The sequence below is a fragment of the Asparagus officinalis genome, chromosome 5 (assembly GCF_001876935.1).
Source record: "Asparagus officinalis chromosome 5, Aspof.V1, whole genome shotgun sequence".
Lineage (NCBI taxonomy): Eukaryota > Viridiplantae > Streptophyta > Magnoliopsida > Asparagales > Asparagaceae > Asparagus > Asparagus officinalis.
The window spans coordinates 43,640,711-43,659,215 of NC_033798.1; the positions used below are offsets into that span (position 1 = coordinate 43,640,711).

Genomic DNA, 18,505 nt, shown 5'->3' on the forward strand with positions numbered 1-18,505 from the left:
AGTTTAGAAAACTTCTCTAAAACAAGATGGAGAGATGGATTATGATGAAGCTCAAACAATCTAAAACAAGATGGAGAGATGGATTATGATGAAGCTCAAACAATGTAGATGATCTCCTCCACTTGTGAACTAATCTTCATAAACCAAAACACCTTTAAACCAAACTTAAACCCTTGTTAAAACTCTTTTAAAACTTGTTTAAAAACATTTCATTGGCTTGCTTAGATAGAAGGGGTTTGAGAGTTTATATAGGAAGAGAAAACAACAGCAAAACCCCCCAAAGGAAAAGACCAAAAGCCCACAGAATCAGAAATCAGATTCTGTACAAAAATGACCGTTGGGCGATCAGCGGTCGACCGTGGGAATTTCACGGTCGACAGCAAGCAACAATAGAAATAAAATACGGCTCTGGACATCAGCCGGTCGACCGTGGCGATCGACCACAAAACTCTCTGGACTTCATCCGATCGACCGCCACAGTCGACCGAGTCTCTGGACTCAAGGCGGTCGACCGTGGCGGTCGGCCGCAAACTGACACTAGAAAAATTAGGTTTTGAAAGTTGATTTCTAATTTTAAAACCCTATTTAAAAATATCAAATAAATTCCAAAAAATGTAAAACTTTAGAAAATAATTTTAAACATGATAATACACATGCAACAAAAACTGGTTTTCTAAAAGGACCTCGCAAATGAAAAATATTATTATTTTACAAAATAGTCCAAAACATAAAAATGTGAACATATGAGTTTTGACATTTTAGCTTAACCATGTTTTGAAACAATACAAAATGATTATATAGACTTAATAAAAGATGTATATAATTGTTATTAAGTCCATAAACCAAGAAAACATTATATAGACTTAATAAAAGATGTATATAATTGTTATTAAGTCCATAAACCAAGAAAACAATATTTTCACAAAATTACATATTTTGTAAACATTTCAAACGTAAATATGATTTCATTGAACTAAATAAAATTGACATTGATGAAATCATATATATGCATGTAAGTATGAAACAAAAATATGTTTTCTAATTATATTCAATTGTTTTATATTAAAACTTAAAAACTATCTGATTGGTCTTAAAGTACTAACACACATAATATAAGAACCTAAACTAAATTACACAAGTTGTGATCTTTAACGAAGCTCTATCTTGGTACACTTGCGGATGAAGCTTGAACTTGAATCTTTAACTTTGAATTACGTAGGCTTCACTCCACAATTCCACCAACCTCCATTGGATATGATCGTGAATGCTCGCTTCCATCCATCCTCCAACGCGTTGTTTGTCTACAATAAATAGAAATATACCAATACTAGACAAACAACATTAGTGGTAAATTATTTGTTAAACATCATCAAAACAAAGAGGCCATCATGATTTAAGTAAGTGTTACTTCCTCAAGTTCAATGCCCATATTTGCTCTGTCATCCTTAACTTCCTCTATCTCTTGGACTTGGTCATCTTCTTTCTCTGCCTCATCTTTTCTCCCTATTTGAAGCTGCAAGAATGTCAAAATAATAACCAATTAACTTCAGCCCTCCCAATATCTACAATTTTCTCATGTGAAATAATAAATCAATTATTACCTCATCATCCTTTTTTCCCCTTCCTTGTTTCTGTTTGTAGGGTCTTTAAAAAAAACTTGATTGATTCCTTTAACTGTATTGGTTTTGGGAAAAGACTCTATCGCTTGGTAAGAGTCATTTTACAATCACTCTTTCTCTCAAGTACAGAAGAGAAGAAGGTTAGTTGACTTCTCCTTTGTTTAACGTGGGTTCTTGGGGGAGATAGGATGCTTCCCTCGATGCTCGTGTTGATTTTGCTTCCCTTTGACGATTCGAACGAGGTTGCAGACAAACTTCAGCATGTGATAGAAGTTTGGTTGGATGAGTTCGAATGTCGAACAAGTGCGTGATTACTTAAAGGTCGAGTATGCAAAGATCTCAAAGTTTGGTCCTCTTCTCCTGAGGATTCGAACAAGACTGCCAATAAGCTTCGTCACGTGGTAGAAGCTTTATCGGAGTTTGAATACCCAAGCTAGGATATTTGTGAGCCGAGTGCACAAGATACTAGGTTCGTCTCCTTGCCTCCATTTTCTTGTAGCCATCAGTGTCTTTTTATAGAGGAGAATGGCTAGTAATCACCCCCTCAAAACGTGAAAAGTGGGCACAACCACTTCCATGTTTCATGCTTTAGTGGCTGACTTGGTCAAGCTATGCAGGCGAGCTTGACAATTCAGGTGAGCTTGCAGGCGAGGTTGGCAAGCCTGACGATCTTGCAGGCAAACTTGGCACATGCATACGAGTTTGGAACATGCAGTGAGCTTCGTAAGTTAAGCGTTCAGGTGAGCTTAACTTCGTTTAGGCGAAGCTTGATGTTTAGGCGAACTTGGCCTTGTCCACAGAGTCAAGTATTCAGGCAAACCTAGCTTTGCTTATTTGATTCAAGCGAAGTCACACTATCAGGCAGACTTGCTTTGAATGTTCAGGCGAACAAGTAGACTTGGCTTGGTTCAGGCGAACCCTAATCTTGCAGGCGAAGTTCAGGCATCGAGGAACATAACTTACTGTGAAGAACGGGTTATAACTTTCAAACCGTAAGTCAGAATTAGACGAATTATATATAAAAATCGACTATCTCGACGAGACGGGGCCGACCAAAGTTTGATTTGTCAATGTCTGTTTTGCCAAATTGCCTTTGGTTTGAGAGATATCCACGTTTTTGTTCGTTTTTTACTATTTTTTCTAATGTTCTTGCAGGCGAACTTCTGAATTTCTCTATTAGGAATAAAGGAAATTTTATTTGCCTACACTATTCTGTAAAAAAAATTCCTAATATCACATTAATAGCCATCGTATCAACACCGTGAGCAATAAGTTCTTGCTCATAGGCTTCGTTCAATAATGACAGCTTATCATAATCTTCGATCTACATTAACAATTAACTTTCGGTGATGAAATGTCACATATAAAAAGGTCACACATAAAGTTCACATAAACACTACATCTATCATAATAAATTGACAAATATCACATATTATAACCAATTGGCACATATAACAATGTACCACAGTCTACATGTAAATATCACAGAAAATAGTTAAATGTCACAGATTAACCCTTATTATCACAGTCAACGTATAACAGTCACAAGCAATAAATAATACTCACATAATAAACTATTACCAAAGCAAAAATGTAAACAATAATCACATAAGAATTAAACTTATCTCGCCAATGCAACAGTCGAATGACTCATTGCCTCTTTTTTAACTATTTTCTTTCTTAAGGAGCTTTCAGAGTCAACTTCCTCCTCTCTTTTGGCCTTCATCTTTCTAGGCTCTTGCTTGATCTCCTCATGGACATATCGCAGCATATCTTGCTTCGGTAAGATGTGGATTACGGCTTCCGACTTCTTCATAATCATTGCAGTTCGCAACGGACCCACCTTCTTACCTTCCAATGTCCAATTTGTCATTGGTGGCTTGGAATCATTTACTCTGGCTGGCTCCTTGATGGTTGTAATCTCATAGTACCATGGCTTTAAAAATGCAACATCCAACCAGAGTAAATGTCAATGATCACATATAAGACAGAGGTCAGAAGTATCACAAGTTAGATACAATTGTCACGTGTAAAAGACAGAGGTCAGAAGTTAGATACAATAATCACATATAAAAGGATAATATCACATATTAACTACATATATCATAATTGGACAACACATATCAGGGACAAATGTCACATATGGGGCAAAAATGTCACATATCAGGCACATATGTCACATACCAGTGTCATATATCATATGTAAAAAATAACACTCGCATAAAAGGAGATTATATCACATATTAACTACAAATATCATAATGAAACAATGCATAACAGGGACAAATATCACATATAGGGCACAAACGTCATATATAAGTGTGAAATATCACATGTAAATGTCAATGATCACAGATAAGGTGCAAATGCAACATATTAATTCCAAATAATATAGATAACTCACCGATAGCAAGGGAGGGCAGCCGTTAAGATATGTCTGCCCCTTTTTAGTTATCTTGGCAGCTTTGAAAGAGTCCTACAATTCATTGTAGATGATTGTCGCCCATGGAAAATAATCAACCACATATACCGCGGTGCATTCATTCTAGCGGTTGGAGTCCATATCATTGTGTTTTGATAGAGGATTTGAAGCATAACAAAATAAAAAAACATATGATTTTTTTTAACCGAACCAATTTATCCAATAATGCCTCAATGTAATCTCGGCCACTCTTGTATTTTTCTTGTTGCTTGTTGCTGAAATATGTACTCAATATCCTATTCGACGTATCGCGATTCCCTTCCGGTTTCTCCCCTTCATCCTTAAACCGGGTATATTTTAACACCCAATTTACATCAAATGTGTAGCCTTATTTTGTCCCCGTTTGGCCATCCTTGAAAAAAAACTTTCCCGTAGCTAAATCTAGATGATCTAGCAGTAGCATGATTGTGGCTTTGTCGGATGGAATTGCTCCAAAACTAATATAGTTTTAGAAATTGGAGGATCCAAAAGCCTTCTAATGTTTGGCCCTCATTCGTGGAACAACTCCATCCATGAATTCACAATATCCACGTATATTTTAACATATTCTGATATCACGCATACTGTAAAACACAACACAAGAGAAACTAAATCTACCTAGGGTTCTAATGCGGATAAATTCACAATGCCAAACAAATTAAATGAACAAATGTGGATAATTCAGTTGATACTTACAACTCTGGCCTTATTGTTGCTGATTCAAATGACTCGGATGATGAATTCGACATCTTGTATTTTCAGCAGCAAACTGAGGGTTTGGTGAAGAAGAGGGACTCCAGTGAGCGAGGAGGTTGCAGTCAGTGGGGGTCCTTGTTGGCGAACGACGAGGAGGAAGATTTGAAGGAGAGTCGACGAAGACGACGAGCAGTAGGGGTTCTTGTCGGCAGCAGTAGGGAAGCGAGACCTTGACAGCGGTTGGCTGTCGGTAGTGGAGGAAGAGTGAATGGGAAAATAGCTTGCAGAGGAGGGTTTCAAAAATCGCACTCAGAAGGGGATGGTGGGATTAGTTTTTGAGTGGTTTTAAATTGGGAAGGGTAATTTGGAAATGAATTTATTGGCTAGTGGGTTTGTACAGTGTTAGGGGGTTACTTGCACTTATTTTTCAGTATAAAGACTGGGAAGCATTGGTTTTTGGTCTAGGGAGGAGGATGCATAGCCCAAGTTTTTTTAGTTCCTCCAAGCAATTTTCCCTTAATTTGAATGGAGGGTGGAGATTTCTTCACATGAGTGATAGGCTTCACACGGACAGTCTTATTAGCTGCTAGCAACCACTTGCAGCTCAGGAAAGTGAGGTTCAACTGTCGCTCAGTACCTGGGAGACTGAACCTAACTCCAGTGCAACCAGTCACGGTCCACAACCATGCACGAAGACCGTCCACCAAACCTCCATGAGCCCGAAGCTGCTGGCGTGGGTTCCCAACATAAAGCTGGTCATAACCGAACTGGCGGGCGAATCGGCAAGGTAGATACGGCTCTATGAAGCACTGGTTCCCCACCCGGAAAGTCAGGTAACCCGGCCTAATGTTCACTAGCCAATTAAAGCAGCCCATATCCAGATAAGTCCTATACTCCCTCGGCTTCTCCTCATCAATCAAACACTCGCCGTACCGGCTGGAGAACTGTGGAAAGCAAGTGGAGAATGCCCAGCACTTGTGGACTTGTAGCTGACGCCTGATATCGGGGAATCCTCGGCCCTCCCACTCACCATTCTCAAGCAACTGTAGAAAGGGGACAGACTGGTCTATGGCATTCGATATTGACATCACATCGGAACGATGAAGAACAAACCAAGCCATCAAATAAATATACGGGAGCTCCACCTTAATGGTAGGAATCTGAGTCGGTTTATCATCAGCCTCCTCCAGGCGCTCCCCCAGTTTGAACGCAGGAACCAGAACCACAGCACCGCTCCTCCTCCAGGTGCTCCCCCCAGCTCGAGTGCAGGAACCAGATCTCTCCTCTAGGTGCTCCCCCATCTCTCGCCACCTCCCTAGCCGACGCAATCGACAAATTGGAACCCAATCTTGAGTCTCCAGGTCACGGTAAAATTCTTCCTCGATAACAAGAATTGACCAGTGAAGTTTCTCAATTTTGTTTATTTGATTTTTTTTAATTCATTTTGGGGATAATATCTCAATTTTGGGGTTAAAACCTGTATCAAAAGTTAATAAATGGCAAAATTGCTAAAATTTGTTTTTAGTAATTTGGTAAAATTTAACTGATGCTAAAATTTAGTGAGTGATTAGGATTTAGTTTCTTCATGATTTTATTCTATGAGTGTCGATTTCGTATTATTGGCGTTTGCAGATCAAACTAGATCTATCAGCTGGCATAACTAGTTAGTCAGTTCTGTGAAATGTGATATATGACATCTAGGTGTGCTTCTAAATTGTTCTTGCTATGCGTGTAAGCTCTTTTTATTAACAGTTCAGATCATTCAAAAGTCCAGCCGATACTGTGATCATTAGCACAAATTGACAAAATCAGTGGATATTATTACGTGCGGTAGACTAATGTTTGACCCCGTTTATTCATTAGCACAAATTGACAAAATCAGTGGATATTATTACGTGCGGTAGACTAATGTTTGACCCCGTTTATTCCAGTTGAAAACAGTAGCAGATGTTTGTGTACTTTATGATATGCAACGAAAGGAGAAACCATGAATGACCAACTGCAAGGATATGTGATTCTCTGTTGTTAACATTTTGTGTGAAGCTCTGGCACGACTCGTAACATTTGGTTTCTTTTTTACTTTTTGTGAATTTTTGGTCACTGGTATAACAACTGTTTGCAAAATGTTGTTAATGAACCTCATTGTGTAGGTGATGCCTTGTATGATGCATGGTCAGCTATTAAATTCTTGTGCTTAGTGTTTAATGATCTTCTCAGTCGGTTTAACTACAGAGCGTAGACGATAACTTGATACAAAATCCACTTAATTTTCCCCCCTCCCTAGCTGTAACTCTTTCAACAGAATGAATCCAGTGCTCCTTTGAGTTGTGCAGTAAAAAAATGGTCAGAGATGGGTGTTTTAGTTTTACTTCAAATCATTCTTACTATGGTCCGTTACTGTTTGTTTTGTACAGAGCGAAAGACATCTACAGGGTTTGTCTTTTTTTTGTGAAAAAAAATCAAGTTGCTAGAACCATGAAGATCAAAATCAAAATCAAGTTGCTAATGGAAGAGACGATATGTTCAGTGAAATTTTAGCATCAGTAAAAAAAATTTTGTATAATTTTTGTATGAATTTTATCTTGTTTGTGGTATGTTTTTTGCAGATAAAAGATGAAGAAATTTTTGGAAGAGTTCAGTGAAGAAGATGATGAGGGTTTAGTTTAAAGAAGATGTTATTGTGGGTTAATTTGCAGAATATGGATGTGCAAGCAGGGACACAATAAGGGCTTGGAATTTTATGGATGCCCGAGATACAAGGGACCTAATTGCAAGGGTTGCAACTTCTTCGAATGGGTGGGTGATGATAAGAACATCACAAAAAGGCTGGAAATGTTGGAAAAAAATGTTAAGGTTTTGAAAAAAATGCTGAATGGTGTAATTTTATATTTAAAATTTATAAGTATCGTTGTACTAATATTGTTGCTTTGCGTTATAGTCAAATGACTGAGCATCATATCAGTCATTAATGACTGATGTATCCAAATATCCTATTATAAACGACTGTTCAAACTGGTTATGGTTAATTGTTATGGTTCAGTTGTTATGGTTCAATTGTAAATGACTGAGGTATTGTTGTGTTTTCTCTTTCTTCAGACTATTATCAGATGACTGTTTTCAGGTGATCATCTAGCCCTAGTTTCTTCCATCAGTGTAGTGCTATTTTGGAATTGTGCAGTGCTATTTTGGAATTGTTCGTAATAGATGCTAGTTTTAGAGATTGCGAAGAAATTACACCTGAGAATCTGTATATTTTTTACTACTGTGGATGCATGAAACCATTTGAAGCATTTGTTGTTCAAAAGTTAATTTCTTCAGACTTTTACACCTGAGTAGAAGTCTATAGGTAGACATCGATCTGTATTTCAAAATCCATAGTTTAATTTGTATTCCAAGCTTTCATCAAGATCACCATCATCTCTTGATGCCTCATCTAATTAATATCAACAACAACAACAATTTCAAAATCCCCAACTAATTAATATCAACAACAACAACAACAATTACCTGCAGAATCTTATACAATCAGCTTGGCCAACTCCATCCCCAACTAATTAATATCAACAACAACAACAACATCAGCTTGGCCAACTCCCTCATCAACACTACGGTCTTCTGCAAGATATTGTTCCATCTACTTTCAACGATGACAACCAGTTACCATAATCGGTGAATCAACAACAACAACATATATCACCGATACAAACATATATAAGTCGAAATAACATATATCACCCCAAAATTACATACCAAAAATCCTCACATAAATGATATTCTCATGATAATAACGAAACACGCCCCAGTACTAAATTAACGGAGTCTTAATACAACATCTCATATCACATAAAGTCCTCAAGAAACACCACCAAACAAAAATAACTTTTGAAATCTCGAAGCATTTTTTTTTTGTAAACCTGTAGAAGCTGTAGTGGAATCAATCCCAACCCCTATTCCTGGTTGACCTCTTCCTCTTCCTTGCATGGTTCAATGTCACTTCATACCTGTAAGGAAGATAACTTAAGCAAAATGAAGAAAAACTAGTAATTTGATGTAACAAATCCGGAGCATGTTTCTGCTTTTGTTGGAATATTTGTAGGCTTCTTTCATATTAAGCATTCCACAGCAAACCCCCACTAAAAGACCATTAGATGAAATGAACTTATGACTCTAAGACAAAATAGTACTAACATTAGAAAAAGTTACATGTGAATTATTAATAACAAATCTACGTTCAAGTAAAATATGATTAAGGTTCTCTTCTTTCACTTCTACTTCAGCAATGCCTTAGACCCCAACTCTCCACCATTAATTCAGTTGATACGCTGCAGAATTTGTGAGTAGCTAAATTTGTGAAGTCCACCAACCTAAAAGAAAATTTTAACAAATACAATATCAGATTTGAAACTATTGCATTACTACAATATAATCAAAGGCAAAATGAAGTTTCATCCCCAATTCTTAAAAAGTGCATCTCCATAAACTTTGTTCGTTAGTCTTGTTTGTCAGTTTCGCTGCATAAAATATCAAAGCTAAAATTAATAATATGATTAAAGTAATAAAATATCTTAACTTGTCAATGTAATTAAACATACCTGGGCTTGTTAACTGTACAGCTAGTCCTATAATGCCCAAGTTGTCCACATCTACTACATGTACGTTTTTGCCTCTCTTTCTTTTCTTGTGCTTGTTCTAAAGTTGATTTAATTCTTGTAGCATTGCGTGGACGACCTTTGGTTCTTGCTTGCTTTTCCGGGTCACGAATTGTAATTTGTGGAATATGTTGAATTATATGTGAAGTAGGTATCTATAGAAGATCTGAGTCAGGAATGTGGCTGCTACCAGCATCTATTGCTTGACACCCTCTGGCTTCTTCTTCAACCCTCTCTATGAAACTTGTTAACAAAGAATCAAGCTCATGCATTCTCTTATCTGACTCAAAGGCAAGCTCCAGTGCATTGTTGGTTTTTGCTTTCAAAGCCCAAGTTTTCAACAGATTTATTTTTTCTACACCGCCTGCAATGTTTTTGCCAAACACAACATTGTAGGCGTCAAAAAATGCTAATAGATATCCCAAACATAGAGAAGATCACTCAAAAAAATCACAAGAATTGATCTCATACTATTTTTGGAAAATCAAGACAGATATGAACTGTCTCGCCAGCGAGACAGACTTTGCTGTCTCGCCAGCGAGACAGACTTTGCTGTCTCGCCAGCGAGACAGACTTTGCTGTCTCGCCAGCGAGACAGACTTTGCTGTCTCGCCAGCGAGACAGACTGACTTCTTCGATTGTTAAGTTTTTGCAGTTACTGACCCTTGAGGCTATAAATACCCCCCTAGGGTCACTTCTGACGAGGATCGAGCATTTGTTAGAGCATTCCAGAGCAGAGAGAGCAGAGATTTGAGTTCTTTTCTTGCAACTCCTTGAAATTGAGCTTTGACTTGATTTTAAGAAGAACGACTATCTTACTTTGATAAGATATCGTTTTAAATTCTCACTTCGATAAACGAAGGAAGAATCATAAAGCCCCCTTCACGATCTGTGATTCGGCGGTCCACGAACCAAAGCGTTCCCGGCACAGGCAAAGTCCCACAAAAACAAGAATCGATAGACGATTTTTGTGTTATTTTCTCAAGAGTTGTAATTTTTGCTTTGTTGTGTAGAAAATGTCTTATAAAAAGACTATTTCTTTGAATTTATTGTAATCAAACGAAGATATAATGAATTCCTCAACAGAACCAACTTTTGCTGAAAACAAGCTGGCGACCACAGTGGGAGCCAGCGGCCTCGCTGCCGAGGCCGCGGTGTCGCAACCGATCAAGATCGTTGTCAATGAAGAGATCGAATATGAGTTCGATCAGGCGAAGTTTGAGGAGTATTTGTCATCCTCATCTGCGAAATCTTCCTCGTCTCGCAAATATAGGAAGATTTCGTCTTCTAAGAAAACTTTCAAGTCTGTAATTTTAATGAAGACCGCAGGTGAAGATTCTTGCCCGATCGTTGCTAAGGAATCTCCCTGCAACGTTTCTGCTCCAAATGACTCCGTACCAATTGAGGAGTCATTGAATCATAGCTCGCCGGTGTTGACTAAGAGGGCTCGTCAGAGACAGCGCCAGCGCCGTGCTCATCAATTGGCTAAGACCATGCAATAAGCTGACGGGGTCCATTATTATGCGGACCTAGAGTCGAGGAAACAAAAAATGACTCAGTTGCCTCAACGGCAAAATAATCATATTTCTGCACAGCTTACGACGGAGGAGTGGACCCTCGTCAAAAGGGCTCGCTCAACCCTTAAGGAACTGATACAAAAGCGTCAGGCGAAGGCCGCCCGTGCTCGCGCTCTTCGTCAACAAGCACAAGGAATCAAGAAGGAGACGGTGTCTGAAAAGCCACCGAAGAACCGTAGAGTTTGGATGCCGAAGACGCCGCAAACATCTGTTCCAGGCCCGTCTACTGCATCATCAGTGAAACCCTGGGTTAGCCCAGATTTGTCTAAGTTTAAGATCACAATGGCGGATCGCCTCGGTCCTTCAGTTGACAATCGAGGCAAAGCCCCAGTCAAGGAACAACCAGATCCTGTAAATAAACCCTTAGTGGTTTCATATGCAGGGGGTCGAAAACACCCTCCTGTCAGAACTGCACCAGTCCAAAACGAGAGAATACCAGTTCATTCTCGTTTAGGACCTATGAAAACTCCACACCCCCATGGGGGTGTATTTAAAAATTTGACTTTAGATCACGCAGAGGCGACGACCAGTCGCCCTGTGCACGTTAACAAAGTTCAGAAGCGAAAGATAGGTTGCTCGAATCATAATAATGATGAGTTGTACTATCAGAAAAATAACTCAAGAAAGAGGATTGTCCGAGAAGATGAGTCTCATTGCGCATGCGAGAGGCTCATTAAGGCAGTATTGACGGAATGCGGTTGCTCTAAAAATAATTCAACAAGAGTCTCCGTATTTCAAAGATTATCTAATGAAACGTCAAGACCCAAAATGAGACGTTTTAACAAGAAGAAACCTGTAATCCGACAAGGTGAATTACCTGAGGTCACTATCAACATGACCAACAAAGGAAAGCAACGATCAGCTAACCACGACCCTGATTTCTCTCCGGGAGGGAGAGTTGAGCGGGGTCTTTCTCAAAGGATGTCGCGGTTACAACGAAGAGCCAACCGACGTCGAGACTACAAAAGGATGCACGAAGGATTATCTTCAGATGAAGAACTGTCAGACACTTATTCTGCTGTAGCTTCAGACAGTACCGCGTCTAGTGTAGGGCGAATCAGAGAATCATTTACAATCACGCCGGATCAACTGGCTCACATACTACAAGAAGCGTTGGCTAAACAACGCGAAGAAATTCAAGCTGAGTTCAAGACCGAGATAGAGTTGACTATGCAGCAGATGCGAGATTTGCAGGTTCAACAACATCAACCGGAATTAAGCCAAAGAGCGGAGTCTAGCCGACGTAACGAAGAAGATGAGACTATCTTCGACGATCCTCCTCCAGATAAAGATAATTCCGGAAGCGGCCTGGCCAAGTCATCTACTCAGCCGCCACAGATCTACTTGAAAAAGAGTGAAGAAGAGGACAAGAAGATGCACGATCTCGAGAGCAAAGTCAACGCTCTGATGACGGCTCAAGAAGTGAAGAAAACGGGCATTCCATACCCATACCCGACGGAGTGGGACTTGATTCCTTATCCCCCAAAATTTAATTTGATTAACTTTACTCCTTTTGATGGCAGGGATTCACCCACTCAGCACTTGATCTATTTCAAGTCGCATCTCGGCGCAATATCCGGGAACGAAGCCCTGATGGTCCGGTCATTCGTAGGAACCCTTCGCGGGGCCTGCCTTCGATTGGTACCGACGCCTTAAACCTGGGAGTATCACTAGCTGGAAGGATATGGAAGAATTATTCCTCACCAATTTCTTCGACGACGACACAGAGGTCTCAATTGGCACGTTGTTGGATGAGAAACAGAAGGATGGGGAATCGGTCGATGTCTTTGTCAAACGATTCTGGGACAAAGCGGTGAACTACAGAGATCCACTCACAGAAGAATTTATTCTGCAAACATGTCATAATAACATGTCCTTGGATGTATTAGAGGTAATAGGGGTTGTTCCCTTTAAAACTTGGAAAGAATTGAAGGTGAGAGGTGAGCAAGCTGAACGCTTTCTCAAGAGAAGGAATTTCGAGAGAGGTCAGCCACCGGCTAATAATCAAAAACAAAATTTTAACCCTCGAGGTAGAGGAAGAGGGTCCGTAGCCGCTGTGGACGCACACCAAACGTCACAACAGTCGCCGCAACAACAACCGCAGCAATCGTCCTTCCAGTTGGCACCAAATCAGAATCAACAGCCTCCGAAGCAGTTTAAGCCTTCTGAGCTCAGATTCCCGAAAGAATATTCTTTCAAAGATGATGAAGTTCCAGTCATCTTCAAATACTTGTTGGAGAATAACAAGATCAAGCTTCCACCGGTCACAAACCAAGAAGAAGCAACGAAGACCAATGACCCGAAGTACTGTGCATATCACAGAAGGGTCCACCATCCCACTAAGACGTGTTATGTCTTGAAAGACAAAATACAAACCTTAATTGATGTTGGCATCGTGACACCGAAGCCGAAAGAGAAGAAAGTAGGTGCAAATGCGGTGTCTATCAGCTTCGGATCAATTCCTTTATCCTGGTTTCAAGCCGAACCGGTATCAAAGGTCAAGATGCAAACCATCAACGATGATCCTCATGGACAGCGCCAGAAGGGGCTTGTATCTCACACAACCTCCAATGGCAAAATCCTTTGGGTTCATCCGGATTTGCTTGAAGATGAACAGTGGACAAAATCCACGTCGAAGAAGAAGCCAAAAGGCAAGGGAAAAGAGAAATCCTGTTATGGAGCCTCGGCGATTCCTGAGAAGGATGATGAAGAAATCTCAGCTTTACCACTTTCTGAGGGGGAACAGGAATCTTTCGCTACAAGGGGTGGGAATGAATATCATTATAAATATCCTGAAACCTCTGACCCAAATGCTACAACTCTGAAAGAGCTGGGGGTAGTTGCAACTCCTCCAGTAGCTGCTGAAAAGCCACAACAACCGGCTAAGCAAAAAGAGAAGGAACCCCAACACAAAGAGGTTCAAGTTCCGAAGCAATCTCGTTTTAGCCGACCGATTGGACGAGATAGACCGGAAAGCTCGAACGCACCATACCGTTTCGATGTCATGGCTCAGTTGGCTAATATCCCAGCAAGGATCACGTTATACGAGTTGTTGCACCTCTTGAAAGAAACCAGAGAAGCTTTATAAGAAGCTTTGGCTAATTCTGAAGTATTCCTCACTCAGATCAAGCCAACTCCTGGAGGACCAGAGTCATCGGTGCAGCATTACAATCTGGCAGCCACTAAATTTCCTTGCATCGCTTTCACCAAAGAAGATATGCAAGTCAGAAATTCAAAGCATGATAGACTGTTATATTTTACTGGATATATCGGTTCGAGCGTTGTCAACCGGATCCAAGTCGATCCGGGTTCCGCTGTTAGCATCATGCCACTTCGGTTGATGTACCACCTCGGAATCCCCGCCAGCAAGTTAGCCTCCACAGGGACGGTTATCTATGGGTTCAATACTAGCGGGTCAAGACCGTTAGGAAAAATCCGGGTGAAGTGTCAACTCGGAGATTTAAAGTCTGAAGTCACCTGCTATGTGATCGATGTGGAGACTTCTTATAACTTACTGTTGGGTCGTCCATGGATCCACGGTAATCTTATAGTTCCCTCCACCCTCCATTAGTGTTTGAAGTATGTTGACACTAATGAGGAGGTCAAGACGGTGGTCACGGATAAGCAACCTTTCAAGGGATTAGAAAATTACTTTACTGACTCCTTTCTTTATGGTGCTGAATCTGATACTGAACCATCGGCCCATGGCACGGACAGCGGAGAAGAAGCTGATACCGAAGCCGGGCTCAATTATAGTGAAGGTCTTGTACTAAATAACATTGAACCTCTTGTAATCGATCTTGACGGCGATGAATCGTCAAACGAAAGTTGTAACTGGCAACTTGCCGATGAAATAATAAAGGGTGATTTAGAGTACTCGCGTTGTCTTGATAATGTAATGCAGGAATTGTATGATGATCCTAATCTACATATGCCACTTCGCTCGTCCTGCACAACGACGAAATATCTACAAAATTCAGCCGGAACAACCGTAATCCTACCTGCAAAGACAGGGGGTGAAAAAGAAATAATCTTTGGAAAAGGGGATGCATCCCCAATTCCTGATCTTTTCTTGGACACTAACTCAGATGATGAGGAACCCGGGCGACATTTCTCTCGGTACAGTTCACAAGTGAATGATTATATGACGAACCAAGGCTATAACCTCTCGCTCGGTGAAGGTCTTCATTTTGGTCAAGGTGTTAGGGTTCCACCCCGTCCTGCCTACGTACCAAAAGGGAGACCTGATAATTACTACAGTCATAAAAGGGGTTTAGGTTATACTTCATCATCTGATGATGAATACGGCCAACAGATTATTAGCCAACTAATAAATAAAAGTGGGCATTCATCCGATGCTTCAACTTGGGATTCTGATGTGAGCATTGGAGAAAGATTTAAGACCCTAATGTCGAACATGGCGACAGTCGATCCTTCCACAACAGAAGAAGACGATCAGTTGCCCATTTAGGAAGATCCTTGGACACATTACATGAATATCCAATACGGTGATCGATTTGAGCAAAGAGAACCTCCTACAGAGGATAAAGTAGTCCAAGTTAACATGGGTGACGAAAATAATCCAAAGCCTATATTTATTAGCGGTGATCTTCCACCAGATGAGAAAGAGGAACTAATTGCCCTCGTTAAAGAGTATATCGACGTTTTCGCTTGGAACTACGAAGATATGCCGGGGCTCGATCCAAATGTAGCAATGCACAGCCTTAATGTAAAATCGGATGCTAAACCCGTCAAACAACAACAAAGATGGTTTCGTCCGCAGATTATGGAGGCAATAGAAGCTGAAGTCAAGAAACTAATTGACTCGGGTTTTGTCAGAGAAGAACAACATCCTGAATGGTTGGCCAATATTGTTCCAGTCCTTAAAAAGAACGGAAAAATCAGAATCTGTATCGACTTCAGAGATCTGAATACGGCCTGCCCCAAAGACGACTTTACTCTACCGATTACGGACGTCATCATTGACAACACATGCGGGTTCGAGAGAATGTCATTTATGGACGGATTTTCTGGGTATAATCAGATTAAGATGCATCCAGACGATGAAAAGCATACAGCGTTCAGAACACCCCTAGGTGTCTTTTGTTATACTGTTATGCCATTCGGTTTGAAGAATGCCGGTGCTACATACCAACGAGCAATGACGAAGATCTTTCAAGAGCACCTCCGGAAGACCATCGAATGTTACGTTGATGACCTGGTCATTAAGAGTCGTGATAAAAACGACCACATTAACGATCTGGAGACAATGTTCGAGCTTATGAGAACTCATCAGCTAAAAATGAACCCGACTAAATCCTTCCTTGGAATGTCGAGCGGTAAATTTCTGGGATTCGTCATTACCACAAAAGGGATTCATATCGATCCTGATAAAGTGAAGGCGATACATGAATTACAACAAACGAACTGCAGCCTCCAAGAAATCTTAAAGAACTCAGAGGATTGCAAGGTCGATTGGCATATATCCGTCGGTTTATATCAAATCTGTCTGGAAAATGTCAACCATTCTCTAAACTTGCAAAGAAAGGTGTGTCGTTCGTTTGGGATGAAGCATGCCAAAAGGCATTCGAAGATATTAAAAAATATCTAGCGAATCCACCTATTCTCGTTGCACCGAAATCAGGCAGACCGTTTTTTATTTATGTCAAAGCGACGAGCCATTCGTTAAGTGCATTACTTGCACAAGACGACGATAACGGTCATGAGCAAGCTGTGTATTATCTGAGTCGTACATTGGTAGGGGCTGAGTCTCATTATCCGATGATTGAGAAGGAATGCATCGCATTGGTATTCGCGATTCAGAAAATGCGACACTATTTAGTTGGACAGACAATCTATGTCATTTCCAACATAAATCTCATCCGAGTATTCATGACCCAACCGGCCTCCATGAATTGGCGTTTAGCCAGATGGGCTTTACTCTTATCACAATATGACTTGTACTTCAAGCAACAAAAATCAGTTAAAGGACGAGCTATTTGCGATCTTCTGGCGGAAAACCCTACGAAGGATGTAATCAAATTGTACGACAATCTGCCAGACGAAACTCACGAAGTTAATACCACCTCACATCAACAAGTGTGGTAATTGTACTTCGATGGGGCTTCCCGATCAACCAATGTAGCGAGCGCAGCCGGATGTTCTAAAATCTCCTCAGGAGTGGGAGTCGTTTTAGTTTCCCCGAAAAAGCATGTCTTACCTAGAGCATACTCGTTGACCGAACCATGCTCTAATAACGTAGCCGAGTACAATGCATTGATAATTAGACTCAATTTTGCCAAAGAGCTGGGGGTCAAATACCTTGAAGCTTTTGGAGATTCTCAACTGGTAGTTAATCAGATTCGAGGAGAGGATGAAGTCAGAAATCAAGACCTGATTCCATACCACCATGTGGCCATTGAGGTGGTGTAAAACCCCAAAAAATTTCTATAATGTACATATGTATATATATGTGTATCAGAGTTTGGGAGCCCAGCAGGTGTCTGCAAGTGAGAGAAATTGAGTGAGTTGGCGATCAGCAGGTAAAATGCCATCAGCAGGCATTTTTGTGCTGATCGTTTTTGTGCTGAGCGGTCGACCGGCGCGGTCGACCGATCAGCGATCAGAGAGATTTCCAGGTTTTGGTTTCGGGTTTTTAGTTGTTGGGTTTTGGGTTTCGGGTCGGGTTGGGGAGTTGGTATTTATACCAACTCAACCCAGGAGAGATCTCCTCAGCCCCAAACGTAAACCCTAGCCCCCTCTCTTCTTCCTCAAAAACCCTAACTGGATTTTGGCAATCTGGGAGCAGTCCTTGGGGATTTTTGGCAGATCGTGGGTTTTCAGCGAAGGGGATCAACATCTTACAGATCTAGGGCATTATCAGCAACCAAGGCGAGTAATTTCTCGCCCAACCCCCACCCCCTTTGGTTTAAACATCAAGAACTGAGTTTTTATTGGATTTATGGAGCCAAATTCGTATCTTTGTTTAGCTAATAGTTTACTATAGCCTAGAATATGGGTTTGGGGCTTAATATGTTGTCAAAACTCACCCATGCCCTGTTAAAGAAGATCTAGATCTGAGTTTTTGCCTAAAAGAGTTTCAAACATCTTTACAGCTTTTAAAACGATTTGGATTTGTTTCTCATGGATTTAAGATCTTGAAAATATAGATTTCAAACTTTGGTTTTGGTTGTGTATTTTCAGTATGATCCCATTTTTATCAAATACCCATGTTATCGAAATCTTTGGTTCCAGGTTTTAGCAGCTGACAGAACCCAGGTAGGGTTCTGTTCGCTCGGCGGTCGACCGACGCGGTCGACCGCTGAGCTCGAGTCAGGGCTTCGGTCGACCGCGTCATTTATTCGGTCGACCGCTATTTGATTTCGGTCGACCGCGTCATTTTTCGGTCGACCGCGATGTCTGGTCGGTCGACCGATATTCCTGGCGGTCGACCGTCCTGATTTGTATCAGAGTTCGGTCGACCGTATCGGTCGACCGCCGACC

The 18,505-nt window shown here is 40.7% G+C and overlaps 1 long non-coding RNA gene across 1 annotated transcript; it reads left to right on the forward strand.

Annotated features, from left to right (window-relative positions):
- Nucleotides 5,956-7,859, forward strand: LOC109843631. Its single transcript, XR_002247745.1, has 2 exons — nucleotides 5,956-6,143; nucleotides 7,383-7,859. It is a non-coding gene; the product is annotated as an uncharacterized LOC109843631 (long non-coding RNA).